Source organism: Polypterus senegalus, chromosome 8, assembly GCF_016835505.1.
Source record: "Polypterus senegalus isolate Bchr_013 chromosome 8, ASM1683550v1, whole genome shotgun sequence".
NCBI classification, from domain to species: domain Eukaryota; kingdom Metazoa; phylum Chordata; class Cladistia; order Polypteriformes; family Polypteridae; genus Polypterus; species Polypterus senegalus.
The window spans coordinates 179,443,416-179,456,978 of NC_053161.1; positions in this window are offsets into that span (position 1 = coordinate 179,443,416).

The window sequence follows — 13,563 nt, forward strand, 5'->3', positions numbered from 1 at the left end:
TCCGTGTATTCATGAGGTGGAGTAAAAAAGAAAAAATAAATTCCAGTGTGCAACCACAGCAGTTCGTCTTCAAGGGAACGTCGTGTCTAGTTAAAAACCATTCAGAAAGTGCATGAATAATTCAAAATGACTAAGTGCTCTTAAGTGAAAAAAGCAAACATTTTTATTTACTAATATATTTGCTGTAAGACCCATTTCAATTCAATCTGTACGTCTACAGGAAATTGTACTTAAGTGAGTACCTGAAAGACAAAGATAGTCCAATTACCACAATACAGTCACTTGTGAAGGCCAAATTCATCATTTCAAATAATAGGTAATTTAATTGTTCCCAATTTAGTAAGCATGCTTTAAAAGCTACTAAAACATTCACCTAAACATATTGCAATAGTAATGCTACATGTAAAAGGTTATACATAATTTAAAGTGTTTACCTTAATGAAACAATCACTCCTCTCTAGACTGATTGATGACTGAATGATACTGAAAAGGAAAAACAGAATCCTTACCTTTAAAAGATTTGCTGTGTTTGAGCCGCTAAGAATCATTTCACTACACACAGTACCTGGCAGGGTTGTGCCTTTGTGCCAACCACATTTTCCATGCTACAAGACACAGCAATACAGATTATTAAATATTATGCATTTCTGCAAATCAATCATGTAGTATTTCTATAATTTTAATACATTCCAATTTTCTAACAACTACACATAACCATAAATATGCTGACCTGCAAATTCAGTTAATGCTACCTAATGCCACAGATGAAACTGATCTTTGAAGAACAAGGAAAACAGTCCAAAAAATACACTCCACAAAAGCAAGACTATGAAGCCATTCATTGAATAAATTTGAAGAATGGTACACTAAATTTGATACTATTCAATGTACTGGCATAAATAATTCAGTCAACATTTTCAAAAATACATGCATTTTATATAAAAGTTTGGGCAATTATAGGTGAAAACACTTGACTTTCTACTCTATTCCAATTCAGTAGTCTCCAGTGGGGATGTTTTTCAGCAGCAGGAACTGGGAGACTAGTCAGGATAAAGGGAAAGATGACTGTAGCAATGTACAGAGACATCCTGGATGAAAACCTGCTCCAGAGCGCTCTTGACCTCAGACTGGGATGACGGTTCATCTTTCAGCAGGACAACGACCCTAAGCACACAGCCAAGATATCAAAGGAGTGGCTTCAGGACAACTCTGTGAATGTCCTTGAGTGGCCCAGCCAGAGCCCAGACTTGAATCCGATTGAACATCTCTGGAGAGATCTTAAAATGGCTGTGCACCGACGCTTCTCATCCAACCTGATGGAGCTTGAGAGGTGCTGCAAAGAGGAATGGGCGAAACTGACCAAGGATAGGTGTGCCAAGCTTGTGGCATCATATTCAAAAAGACTTAAGGGTTGGAATTGCTGCCAAAGGTGCATCGACAAAGTATTGAGCAAAGGCTGTGAATACTTATGTACATGGGATTTCTCAGTTTTTTTATTTTTAATAAATTTGCAAAAACCTCAAGTAAACTTTTTTCACGTTGTCTTTATGGGGTGTTGTGTGTAGAATTCTGAGGAAGAAAAATAAATTGAATCCATTTTGGAATAAGGCTGTAACATAACAAAATGTGGAAAAAGTGATACGCTGTGAATACTTTCCGGATGCACTGTACTTATGTGTCTCTGGTGAATATAAAATAAAAATAGATATAAAGTTCTTAAAACTGACAAAGATGCACAAGAACAAACATTCACTTTATTTAAATAAAAAAAAACCCTTCTAAAGCAGTATTTTGAAAGAATGCAGGAGAGGTAAATATGAGATGTTGAATATTGTTTTAAGAGTTTAAACAAACTATACTATCATTGAAAGAATTTTACAAAATAATAATAATAATAATAATAATAATAATAATAATAATAATAATAATAATAGTAATAATAATAATAATAAAAAATAACTGGCTGTTCTTTTCCCCATTGTCTAGATTCTAATTTTCTTGAACAGGAGGTAATTGAATATTGCTGTAGCACTTGACCTTTGTTTGTAGCTACTTGTTAAAATTTTCCATTATGTACTGTAAATATATATAGAACTATGAAAAAAGATCTAAATTACCAAAATGTATTCAAACTTTTGACTAGTAACATTATTATACGAGGAAAAAATAGTATATCCACTATTATCTGTGTTTGTCTTAGAAACTTGTGCTCTTTCTGAAATACCAGGTTACTGATAAATTTTGCTTCTGATTAACTAGCATACATGATATACATGACGATTATAGGGCAGAGCAATTATAAGTACTTAATCGCAGTCACAGATACAGTATATTTGATTACGATCCATTACACTTAGCTATGGTCAATTATACTCAACAATGGACAATTACATATAATAATACTTATAAATAATAATAATCGAGAGCTGAATCTGTGGATTTACTTTTCCAAATTGAGTATTCTGAAGAGCCCTGTTGCAATACGCTACACAAACGGACCTGCTTGTCATTTAATACTTTCTAAGAGCGCTTAGTATTGCACGGCACCTGAAAGTCGATTCAAACAACATCTTTAATACACTCTGGTATAATTCGTACCCTACCAGTAAAGTATGATATTATCTAATATTAATAAAATTTGCAACAAACTCAATGTCATCTTGATTTCAAACCCAATCTTATTCTTTTATCCTCAATAAGCTTTCATAAAGATTTATTCAAAGTCCACCATTCCTTCAAATGCCGACAAAAACAATGATTGGCGTATCGAAACTGACATCAAAGGGTGTCCCGTGATATGAAGGGTGTTCCGTGTCTAACATCATAGGTATTGTGGGCTACAGCTAGACCCTTCTCAATTGTATCCTGCTGCAGGTCGCAGACTCGGCCTTCCATGCACGCAGCCTTCTACACCTCCTGCCTTCCACGTCACACCCCCAGCATTTGCATCAGTCCTCTGTCACATTGCTTTTGTTGAAAAACTAGTAAAGTTGATTTACCATGTAACCCTAAAGTATGATATTAATATGGCTTCCTCCAATCATGAGGCAAGAATCCGAGCTTCTCTTAATGGTATTACTCTCGTATTTACTTTTAGAAACAAAAAAACAGTTTTAATATTTATGAGTCAGCATTCGATATAGTTAAAAGAAAGAGGGCATAACATATTTTTAGATTAAGGAAACACCATACTAAATATGAATGTAGTTGCTCTAACTGCTATTATAGTGAACTAGCCAACCCGCGGCGTACCATATGCCACATAATCAGGCCGGTTTTTTAATGATTTTTAAGCACAGTGAGAAAATTAACATTTGAAAAATTGGTAATGTAATAAATCAAAAAGAAAAGCAACATTGTAACAATGCATGGAACGAACCAACACACAATCGTCCGTGACTGAAAACTGGCGGACCGTCCTCGCGCCTTCTCCTGCCAGACGGAGGGATGGGGGTGCACGGCGCAGAGTGTGGAACGGGAGGAGAGGAGAAGGACGTCCATTCAGCTCCGTCCGTCATGCTAGTCTGCTGATTTCTCGTTCAGTATGCACTGCCCGCTCATGTGCCCACCTCCAACTCTTCACTTGAGTTGTCGTCTTTGCACAGTCCAGATGCACCTGTGACTCACGTAGACTTTTCATTGCTCTGTGCGGTTTTGGTTGCTTTTCTATATATAATCCACCAAGACACCCGACCACGGTGGTAGCGAGGTGGGAGGGGGGTGTGTACAAAGGGTTGGGACGCAACCAGTGGGAGCGTATGAGTCGCACTTAGTGGGAATTCCACGGTTTGCAGCCCGAATGGGGTTGAACGGCTTACCCACGCCGGGTAGACACACGCTCAATGTCATGCATAATTATTTCTTGAATGCTAAACACTTCTGGAAAGACACGGTTGTCTAAAATGGGTTGGTGTGAGAATACAACAAACAAAGCGAATGAAAAGATGGAACTCTGCAGAGAGCAAAATACAACACAATAGTGAATCTGCGGCATAACAAACGCCGCATAATTATTTATTGATGGTTGAACACTTCTGGAAAGACACAGTTGTCTAAAAAGGGAGGGTTTGAGGATACAACAGAAAGTGAATGAAAAGATGGAACTCTAGACGTTTCATTGCTCTGTGCGATTTTGGCTGCCTTTCTATATATAATCCACCAAGACACCTGACCACGGTAGTAGCGAGGTGGGAGGGGGGTGTGAACAAAGTGCAGGAGCATCTAAGAAGATGCATGTTTGTCGCGGATGCGAATTGCTGTATGTAGCGTGTAAAACAGTTTGCTATGGTACACACGGTCATGCGTCATAACCGAAAACTCAGTTTTTAAAGACTGCTCACTTCATTGTGTTTTAACCTCAGTTGTAAAGGAATGTTTTAAGGACCCCATGGGATACCCTTCGGTTTTGGCTGCTTTTCTATATATAATTCACCAAGACACCCGACCACGGTAGGAGAGGCGTGTTGCCAAAGGGTAGGGACGTAATGAGTGGGAGCGTATGAGTCACACTTAGTGGGAATTCCACGGCTTGCAGCCCGAATGGGGTTCAACAGCTTACCCACGCCTCTCTGCGCTGGGTAGACACACGGTCAATCTCATGCATAATTATTTATTGAATGCTAAACACTTCTGGAAAGACACGGATGTCTAAAATGGGTTGGTGTGAGAATGCAACAGTAAGTGAATGAAAAGATGGAACTCTGGAGAGAGTAAAATACAACATAATAGTGAAGCCGCGGCATAACAAACGCCCCGTGGCTCAGACGTGCATGTGGACTCTTAGCACAGACGAAAGGGACTAACTGGGTGGTCGGTGAGTTTTTGCATCCGGGCAAATGGGCAGGCAGTGTGAATGCCTAGAGAGCGAGGGTAGACACCGGCCGGTAAAAAAGGAGTGTTGGTGGACAGAAAAACATCTTCCGTGTTCCTGCAGGAGCATCTAAGAAGACGCATGCTTGTCGCGGATGCGAATTGCTGTATGTAGTGTGTTAAACAGTTTGCTATGGTGCACGCGGTCGTGCGTCGTAACCGAAAAGTCATTTTTTAAAGACTGCTTACTTCATTGTGCTTTAACCTCAGTTTTAAAGGATTGTTTAAAGGATCCCATGAGATACCCCTCGCAAACCGTTTCACACGCTGCATATGGCGATTCACCTCCGCGAGAAACATGCCTCTATGAACAGTCAACGTAGCTCGGAGGTGCATGACATGCACATGACATTAACCTGACCTGCACTGCATGTGGCCTCTATGACAGACGAATATAAATGATGCCATTTTTTCTGTGTGGTCGCGTCCGAGTTGGTGGGCGTGGCCCTGCGAGTTGTCGTCGTATCCAATGATCTTGGAGTTGGTGGGCGTGGCTCCTTCCTGCGTGTGCCATAGGTGTCTCACTTTTCGGCGGCTTAGTCAATCCATGCCCCTTCCGGCGTGCTTTCCATGGTTGTCTTGCCTTAGTGAATTATATATATAGATGAGACAGATGGACAATATCATGTCTTACTGTTCTCAGTGACAGGATCTCCTCAGCTCCTTCCAGCCCAAGATAATTAGCAGCTATTGACAATATTTGTGTCCTTTCAGCTCCATCATCTAACATGTGTGTCTGAGGTGGCACTGAGGTGGTGTTCATGATTATTGCAATGTGGACAGTATGACTTAGAGAAGTCCTGCTTCTTAGCTGTAATTGAAGCTTTGGTGTCTGTGGATGAAGCACCAGATATTGAAGTAGAAGGCATGTGCTGCTCATGTCCTGTGAGACCTGTACATGTCTTAGTCTTTGTAAACTTGGAAGGCGTCTGTTCTCATGGTTGATGGCCTCTGGTGCACACCTGGATATCTGTATTGTGTTTACTGGTCAAGCCACTCTTCTAGATCTGGTAGTGTGGAAGTTCTGGCACTGCCACTCCTAATAATGAGCTTGCTGAGGCCATGTTCTCCAAATGTGTCTCCATTGGTAACTGGCAGTTTATCCAGCAATGTATCTACATGAGACTCACAGTGCAGTTCAGATCTAGAGGGACCATCCATAGCGTTAAGAAGGCCCGCCATATGTTAACAGAAGCAGCAAAGTTCTCAAATCCTAGAGCATCATCTGGCTGTATAGCTGGCATATTCAAAATTAAATTCAAATGACTTTAAACTAACTGTCTTGGTTGGCCATACATCTGCTCCAAAGGCTGCCTAGCACTGGTGTATGGGATTGGGGTATTCAGGTACCCTTAGCTACTTGGTAATCACCGGGCAACTCTAGATGATCCAGCAGGACTTGACACTTGACATAGTCCTCAGTCATTGTCCAAACCTTCTTAAGCTTTCTTTGGTTATCATATTCCATATGAAGATGCCATGGCCATTTCCATTAATCCAGACCCACAAAAATAAATGAGGATAGAGATGGGTGGAGGAGGCTGCCTTTGGTAATGATGATGTGGAATTATACTGGGCAATGAAGTCTGTGGTGGTGGCATAAACTGTGGCTGGGACTGTGGCTACTGTGGAGATGGCACAGATTGCACAGGAGCTGGCACTAATGATGGCACATTTTATACCAAGGCTATAAGGTGTCTGTCAAGCAGGAATATTTTTCAATAATGCATCTATCTATCTATCTATCTATCTATCTATCTATCTATCTATCTATCTATCTATCAATAATGCATCTATCTATCTATCTATCTATCTATATTTTGTAGAAACGAAAATGGAGGAACAGGCATCTCGACTGGAATGAAGAACGAAATCTTACCTGACTAGGAGACCATAACAGAGGGACAGCGGAATTTTAATCCCAGTCTGGGGCCAAGACTAAGGGATGCACTGGGGGAGTTCATCTTCCAAAGACAATTTATCTACCAGAACAATAGGTGGCAGTGCTTCTCAGTCAAGGTCCCAGATTGAACTCCAGCAGGGTTGCATGAGAGCTGTAGTCCTGAAAATCAGTCCTGTTGAGGTCCCGGGAGAAACCACCGGAGGGTATTGCTGGCTGATGACCTCCCTTTTTTGGAGAGCTGCCCCCTGACCCAGAAGTGCTTCCACTTTATAATGCTGTGACACTGGAAGTACTCCTGAGCCCAACATAAAAGAAGCCTCCTCACCTCAGTCAGGGAGTCCGAGTCAGACGACACTCACATGGAGGAGCAGAAGGAGAGGAAACAGAACTGAGCATTACGTGTATTTGTGTTTTCTGGCTGTGCAGAAAAGGTAGTGTGTTATTAATAAATGAATTGATATCTGAACTTGGAACTTGTCAGGTCTGATTGTGCTCGGGATTTGGGGCTTAGCGGCGCCCCTTGTGGTCACACTATCTCTCTTTCTGTCTCTCTGAACATGTTATGGATCACATATGGATGGATGGATCAGATTTTTATAAACTCTATAAAGATATTCAGAACTGGTGAACTGGCATTGTTTAAGTGGCTTGTGTGTGTGTGTGTGTCCAGGTGTTGTTCCTGCACTGTTCTTGATTACTGATGGAATTGGCTCCAGATGCCCAACAAACCAACATTGATTGATTTATGACCATTGGCGATCTCATGCACAGAGACCACCAACGGGGCCACATGGACATGCTGGTCAGTCGAGTGGGAGACATGGATTGAGCCACACAGCACAGGTACGTTCTTGCACCATATACGAGAAGAATAAGAGATGGCTGGTCAGCCAGTCATCAGAGACCCTCATCGGAGTGCCCACTCTGCTCTTCACGTCTCCACGTTTTAACTTTTTTAATGTCCGCACACTCCGCGCTGCTGCTTCTCATTTCTACTCCATGATTGTCCACTTGATGTCTGCACATTTCTACGGCTCTCTTCCTGGTGACAATTCTGTGTGTTTACAGAGCATAGTTTACAGCTGGCATCTTTGAGTGGAGAGTAACTTCAGGCTGAATGACTTGATTCTTTGTAAGTACTGCAGATCAGAATATGGAGGAATTATCACACAGATGTGCCAATATGAATAATAAAATACATTTTAGCTGGGTGACATCTGAAGCTTGTCATGCAGCCTTCCAAGTATAACTGATAGCTACTAGAGAGGCAGGATGGTCAAAGTGTGATCTCCTGAATTCACACTCACCGGTGGACATATCTCACAGGAATTGTTTCTCTGAAAATATCTCAGGATAGTTTTCCCCTCAGATACAAAGTGTGAATCATAATGAGGTCCTCTGTGTTATTATCTGCAGTATGTTTCATGTCGATGTCTTAGATGCGACACAAATGATATTTAATAAGTCTTCTCTTATTGTAAAATTTCTGCTCTTAAAAAGTGTTACAGATGTGTGTAGAGTGCCGTCAAAGCCAACAGGAGTTCTTATCACTTTAAATGGGTCACCACAACAACTGAACTAATAATGTAACATTCGCCAAGGCAGGTGTGTGAATTAATTCATTTGATTTTTGTAATTCATCCAAATGAGGACCCCCATCTTCAATCCCCATTGGTGTCGGCCTTAATGCAGTTAATGAATCAAACAATCGATAACATTAATCAGTACAGTGAATTGGAATGTCCATCACTAGTGCTCACTTGTTCTCCTGTGTGGTTCATAACTTATTTTTTATGGTACATTTAATTTTTCCAGTTTGCAATGGATCATAATTTATGAGACCCATGGAGATTTCCAGCTCCAAACATTAGAGCTTATTCCTTCTTCTCATCAGTACATCAGTTACTCAACAATTGGTTTATTCATAAGTAATAATTTATTGCCCACTATCAAATCTCACAAGTATGAAGCTATTGTTATCTGTGACTGTGCCCTCTGATCATGGAGTTTAAATCACTCTGCCTTACACACTCATTTTGTAGCTGGCATCTTAACTTGATTCTTTCTTAGTGTCAAATGAATCATCTGAGATCTCTGCTGGAATAATCTGGAAAACTCTAAAGGCCTTTTAAAGAAGAGCGATCATTTTCACATCTCTCTCACAAAAGTACATTGGAAACCAAGAACAAACAGACAAAGTATTGCATGAAGGATTTTGTGTTGGCAGAAGCAAACTTTGGATTCTGCCTGAAAATTCTGACCCACACAGTAAAATATTCCTTTCCTCGAATGTCTCTTGACAAGTCAAGTTGTTCTGGATCTGCTAGATGGGTTTGAGCTCATGGGTGACATCGTGTATGTTGATAACTTTAACTCATCTCCAGAATTATTTATTGAGTTACAGAACAAGGGGATTGCAGTGTGTGGCACAGTCTGGGTAAACAGGAGACATGTGCCTTCACAACTGAAACCAGAGATTGGCGACATATGCTGATTGCACCGTGTCACCTCACCCACCACACAGCTGACTTCCCGGATTGACATCCAAGTGCAGTCGTGTAACGTGTGACACCTCAGCACTACACTGGACACTGTGAGTTTTTTTACGGTGGCTCGAGTGCCAATGCTGCCACCAACCCCCAGTGTTTCCCTGCAAGTTGGAGGACCTGCTTGCATGGCTGGGTGCAGATTAACGCCATACCCAGGACGCAGCAATTGCAGGTTAATAGCCTTGCTCAGGGGTCCAGCAGAGTACATTCACCTCCGGCCACCTTTCGATCTTCAGCCTCAGAGCCACCACCCCGCCTTATATGTGAAGACAGACAGGCTGAAAATCAAACGAGTCGATAATCGAGTTTTAATGGCGGCAGGAGACCTGTTGGCATTGACATGGCCTGACATAAAGCGTGATACTTGTCTGACGACAGTGCACACAAATAACACCTGTGAGAGAGTTAGTCATGACAGGGGAAAGCCAGAAGGCAGGAAGCTGGACAAGCCAGTTACAATTGTAAAATGTCAGGAGACAATCGACTGGATCAGATGTGGGGTCGAACGTCTACAGCCACAAGTCCACAGAATGGATCCTCATTGTGTATCATCACCGGTGTGAGGTCGCGATATCATCGTCTTCATACTGTTCAAACTGACAAACAATGGCAGATAAAGGACTGCTGCTGATTTCTTTAAGAAGGTGGTCAACAGCTTGCTGTCAGGGTATGTTGCAGTGGACAGACACCCAGGCCACAAAGCACCAGACAATCAGGCCTCCTCCACCTTCGGACTGTGCCTGGCCGGGTGTCAAAATTAAACGCCTAACCACTAATTAGGTGACTTCTGAAGTTAACAGATCTTATGTAGGAGTTTCAAAGCAAACGGGAATAATACATATGCACTCACAGTGTTTCAGTTTTTTACATCCTTATACAAGATATTGTATTTTCATTCCACCTAAACAATGTGGACTATATTGTTAAGTCTATTGCAAAAACTCCAAATGAAAATCCATTTTAATTCCATATTATAATGCGACAGGACAGGACAAACACCGAGTGGGATGAGTTCTTTCATAAGGCCCAGTATATCCATAGACTGTGTGCTCCACCATGACCAACGTCCACATCCACTGGTACTCATCCCAGAACGCTCAATTGCCCCTCAGTGAAATTATTTGTTACTTCCAGATAGAAAAAGTGGCTTGTGGGGAATAAAAGTCCTCCGTAACTCACAGAGGTAATTTCACTGATGACACGCAACTGAGTGTGAGACACACGGATGGCATCAGCATAACCGTGAAGTGAGAGGATATCAATCAGCCTTGTGTCTCCCACGGAGATGTTCAAAGTCTCACGACAAGAAGAGCAAGTGATGAGCAGACGTTCACTGTTCCTTCACGGCCAGCCACGTCAGTCCATCTGATAACCTGATCTGTGATCACAACGCCAGTGGACTACACAGGGTTGGAATCTGCAGAACCTGCTCAGGGTGTGCAAAAGGAGAAGTTTATAGGAATGACGCAAACATCACACTCATCATCATCATCGTCATGGCAGACGTCAGTAATTCAGCACCAGAGCAGTCTGACTGAACTCTCCATCAATGCACAACTTATCATTACGTGACACGGAGGTTTGACTTTTGTGACAGTGGGGGCCTCGTTTTCTGTCTAACAGCAGTAAGAAATCTGAACGAAAATGTTCTGTAAGCTGATGAAGTTCTTAAGAGATACGTTTTTATTTAAACATCCAATAGATGAGGTTTTCTAAAGCTTGTATTTCTGACCTAACTGTTTCAATAATGTTATCATTACTGTCAGACGAGGTTTGAACAGATAACCAGTGTTTGAAGTTGGATATTAAATCTTCAGTTTTGGTTTGAAGTGCGTAGTTTAGAAGGTGCACAGCAGTGTGTGACGTACGTGTGGGTACATTTGAGAGAACTTGTCCTCGTCATGTGATTACACTGAGACATGTGAGACATTGCATTTATTCTCTCCTGTGTGAATGTGTTTGTGGCCTTGAAGACGACTCGTGATAGAATTGTTTCCCACATTCACAATATGACTTTTCTCTCGGGTTGATTTCTCCATTATTATCATGAACCTCACTCTTACGTCATGGTATCCTCTGTGTCCTGTCTTTATTTATTCTTTTAGGTTCACTGCTAGGGCTCTCTGCCAAACCTGCATTGTCCCTAACAGCACCACCTTTTGGAGCTGATAGGGTGTAACTTTGAAGAGTAGGATGAGTAAATCTGCTTAAATGCTCTTTTTAACAAGACCTGTGGATCTAATGAACACTGGGATCATTTCAGCTGTTTTCACATCGAGGTCCACATCTCCATTGTATCTCCTGATATTTTGTTATCTTTTCTCTCTCTCTGTTTGAGGCACAGTGATGTCATGTGGGACCGATAAAGCGATTATCCAGGTATTGTCTAAATCAGGGGTGGGCAAAGTCATTCCTGGAGGGCCGCAGTGGCCGTGGGTTTTTGTTCCAACCCAGTTGCTTATTTAAAAAACAATCCTTGCCAACAATTACATTTCATGGCTTGTTAGTGCTTTAACTCTGCTATGTCAAGTCATTCTCATATCCTAATTTTTTTTTTCCATTCTTTGTCCAAATTCTTTGAAGTACAAAACGAACGGATAATTCTCAATTCTTCACTTTTTTCTCTTCTCTTTACTTCCAAGTATTTAATTACACAAAACAGTGCAGGATAAATACACACAGGTGTAAAGGGTAACAAGCAAAATGGATAACTGCTGGTTTCTTTTGTCATTTGCGTCTTATTGTTAATAAGAAGCAATTAAAAACCGAGAATGCAGCTGTTTAAGACTTAAATAAGCAATAAGGGTTCAAAGTCTTAATGAGGGAGAGAACTAAAATGAAGCACAAGTGTTTCTAGAGCAATAAGTGCTTCTTATTAAGCAATTGGGTTGGAACAAAAACCTGCAGCCACTGCGGCCCTCCAGGAATTACTTTGCCCACCCCGGTCTGAATGTTTCTTCTCAACTACAGCATCAGGTTTTCTGACTGTGAATTTTCTGAAAGTTACAACTGGTATAAAGTCTTCATTTTCAGTAATTCTTTCTGGAACTGGGATGTCATACTTTTGGCTCAGTTTCCAATAAAGCAGTTGGGCTACTTTGATTTGTCTTTCCACGAAGAGTTTTTGGACAGGAGTATTTTAAATCCTGCAGTAAGGTTCAGTATTGTTTCCATCAGTTTATTGCCAAATTTACATTGGTTGCTTTTTCCATTTCTTTGAAAACAAATTGCAAACAACCTCACATGTGATCCACAATTCGTTTTACCTCTAATAAGTCATTCATACGTGCCTAGTTCTGGTCCTCATGATCTTATAGTAGCAGATCTGTGTATTTCCCACTGCATTTCTGGTCTCTCCAGTTGTGTTTTTTCTCCTCTCTTGGTCAACCTTGTTACTTTCTTTTTGTTTTGTCATATAATTGTGTCACCTCACGCTGTGCAGACCTTTGAGGTAATGTCAGGTACTCCTTCGGTTTTGTGGATTGCCTAACCAAGCTTGATGATGGTAGATGATATTGCCTTTCAAGTTCAGGCTGCAATATTTTACAAATGTGGCATTCCTGTGAGCTGAGAGGGAATGCTGGCACTCGTATGATTGAAGATCTGCGTCCGTAATCGACTTCTGTTTGGTGCTTTCCACTTTCTGCCCTATGAAGGTAAAGTCTTGGCATGCACTGGTTTTTGTATTTCAGTTGGTTGGCACGGAGCAACTTTGTTTTTACATCCACACTGTTGAGGTCTTTCTGTGGTCATTCTGTGACCCCACAGCTGTATGAGATGACGTGTTTTACTAGCTGATTAAATGGTGACAATTTGTTCCTCACTCTCTTCAAAAGATCTTTATTATCCTCCTTGTGTATTCACTGCTGATCTTCAGTCTCTGCTCTTTATGATTTATGCTGCCCCCGATAGATAGATAGAGCCATGGCCAAAATTATCCCTGGAATTTCCTCAGAAAATGCACCATTTTTCCCAGAAAATTGCTGCAATTACAAATGTTTTGATATACACGTTTATTTCCTTTATTTGCATTGGAAAAACACAAAAAATAGAGAAAAAAGCCAAATCTGACATCATTTCACACAAAACTCAAAAACCGGGCTGGACAAAATTATTGGCACCTTCAACTTGATATTTCGTTGCACGCCCTTTGGAATACATAACTGAAATCGAGCACTTCCTATAACCATCAACAAGTTTGTCCCACCTCTCAACTGGAATTTCTGACCACTCTTCTTTTGC